Raw genomic sequence first — 3,132 nt, 5'->3', positions numbered from 1 at the left:
ACGTCGCGACGCCAAGCGCTAGCCATCAAAATGACAGCTTGACGTTGACACGCACGATCGTTCGAGCGTTCAAGCTCAAGATTGTTTAAAAACGGTGATACGCATCAAGAGCGCGTATAAGCCAGCGCACAACGCACAAGCTGTCGCGCCCGGTACGCCTATGGGAACGTTCAAAAATTACGTCCATGATTTGGGGGAGGGGGGGGGTCTAGAAAAGTGTGACAGTACGTGTATTGGGTATAGGAAAAGTGCGTGACAGAGGGGGGAGGGGGGGTCTAGAAATCCCGAAAAACGATGGACGTAATATTTGAATCTTCCCTATACGCTCATGGCGGACAAGGTTTGAAGCGAAGGTTGATATATGTATATTTAAAGTATAAGGGAACGTTCAAAAATTACGTCCATGATTTGGGGGAGGGGGGGGGGGTCTAGAAAAGTGTGACAGTACGTGTATTGGGTATAGGAAAAGTGCGTGACAGAGGGGGGAGGGGGGGTCTAGAAATCCCGAAAAACGATGGACGTAATATTTGAATCTTCCCAAGCCATTTTACGAGACGTTTCAGAACAGCTGATCGCAGCAGCGGCGTCAACTGACAGAATTCCACGCACGTTTGTTTTGCTGGAATATCGTGTAATTTTTGAAAAGGTACTTGTTCGATAAATTGGAGATATCAAGCATAATTTTTCAAATCGACGTATCTAACTTTTTCACTGATCTGAGTTAATTCATGGTCAATATTGACGACCATTTCACTAAAATAGTTTTTTATACAAAGACTTTTCATAAGTTTTTTCGTGCTTAACAACACCAGGGATATTGGACGCACTAGGTAAGGAACATAACCTACTCATTCCATATCATTTTCACAATGAATTTTGACAAAAATACACATACACCGGGTTGGTTCGAGATACGTCATGCCAGATACGTCGCTTTTGTATGGTGGCAGTTTGGTGTATATGTTACTTTTGATTTTGGCTAGATACGTCGTTTGGTTTTCTCATATATCAAAACGGTGTATCTATCAGTAAAGTTGTAAACATCAAAATAGTTAGATACGTCGTTTCGAAAAACATGCTTAGTTAAACAAATTAAGCAATAAATCATCAAACAGTGATGTGGATTCTTCAATTTGCTTTATGAATCATGCATGCAGCAGCAAACCCGGATTTGTTTACATTCTCGAGTTACGTCGGATTGAAAAGTTATGCTTGATATGAGAAATTTGGGCCAAAATAGGCTCAAAAGCTGTCGTAAAAGCAACACGAAACTCAATAATTAATAAGGTATTTTTTTCGTTGCGATTCACTCGTTAACTTGCGAAAAAAAATTAATAAAAAAATCTAATTATGGTTTTAGCGAGGGTTTTAGCCAGTTTCAAAAACTACGCTTGACTTGCGCACAGTCATTAACCATCATCAACCGTATGATGATTGAAAACGTAAACATCAGAGCGCGTACTTCTGTCGTTTGACTAGCCTCATAAAATAGACTATTGCAAAGTTAATCAAACACCAATCAAAGGTATTGTCGGGCCACCACCAAACCGGACGTCGCACAATCAAGTCGCGACGCGACCCGACTCGTGACGTTTTTGAATCATGTCAAAAGTAGTGCGCATCCTTCTCGTTGTTGTCAGCAACACAGCGCACTAGATGCGAAACAGTTGCGACACTTGTGGCCCAAGAAAATGGCCATTTTTGATTGAATGTCTGTCTTGATTCCAACCGGATAGACAATACTTGTTTTAGGCTTTCAAATCACACAATCGCATCGCTGGCACGCAACGGCGTAGCCAGCTTTTTCTTTTTTCTAGCTCACTCTCCAAACACGAGAAAGAGTGGGATGAAGAGAGAGGCAGTGTTCCACACTGAAAAACAAGAGAACCCAAAATTGAGTGTTTTTGAACCCACTTTTGAGTTCTTTTTTGCATCCCCTTTCATTCGCTCCCTTCATTGTTGTCAGAGAGTGAATAGCAAAACAACCCAACTATGAGAGCTCGATGCGGGAAGCCAAAATTGAGTAACTGACATAGTACCGAAAGTTGAGTAATTATAACTGACGGTTGAGTAAAAACAGAACTTCGACTCTAGGTACACAGCTAATCGCGTTCGGTAATTTTTACCGAACTCTCAACCGCTGAGCGTTCGGTAATGGATTTTTAACGAAATTCTGTAAAAAAATAACAAATTTCGGTAAAATGTTATCGTTTATCTGTCAAACTCTAACGAACTTCGGTAAAAGTTGCTACCTTTACCGATTTTTTCCTGTAAAACAAACTTAACGGTTGAGATTTCGCGAAGACGGCTAATAACAAGACAGACAGCTCCTACCCTGTCGCTGGCGACATGGTTGAAACGCCCTCAACGATTGACAGGAACATTAAATCATGATTGTGTGCGTGTACATGCTAATACGTACACGGAAATTGTAGCATCGCACGCACACTCATTCATGATGTTGTTCCCTGAAGTCGTTTGCGGCGCTAGTGTGCTTGTAGCTCCCAAAGTATATGGAGCAAGAGGGTAGATGTCTGTCTTGTTATTAGCCGTCTTCGGATTTCGGTAAAACATTGCCGAAGTCGGTGATTTTTTCTAACTGTGTACTTTGGCCGTATACGCCAAAATGTAAACTACCTACCTCAACATCGACTCCATCAACTCAAAATTGGCTTCCCGTACGCAACCTCGAAGTTGGGTGGAACGAGGGGTGGAATGAACTCACTTTTGGGTACTTTTGTTTCTCCGTGCAGGGGCAGTTCATAAAACAACAAAGTTTGTTTAACGTATTTTGTTATTTCAAGTTCAACCCACACTGTTTTTTTCTCCGTAATGAAACCATGAAAGCACAGATAAACAGACGAAACACTCTGATAATTCCCATCGTACATAAATTTAACGGTCTATATAAAAAATTGATATTTGACCGAATGATGGCCATCCGCCCGAATAGAAAATTATGATTCATGGTTGCATATTATAAGATGTTCATTTGGGGAATAATAACGATAGATACAATAAATAATACATTTCTGGAGCTCGATTTGAATTGGTCGTATGTGCTTTCGTCGATATAAAATTCGATCAGTTGGATTCGCTTCTTATAGCGAAGACTGTTGAAATTCAACAAAA

The sequence above is a fragment of the Aedes albopictus genome, chromosome 2 (genome assembly GCF_035046485.1).
Source record: "Aedes albopictus strain Foshan chromosome 2, AalbF5, whole genome shotgun sequence".
NCBI lineage: Eukaryota > Metazoa > Arthropoda > Insecta > Diptera > Culicidae > Aedes > Aedes albopictus.
The sequence above is the reverse complement of the archived record's forward strand: the minus strand, read 5'-3'. Positions refer to the sequence as shown.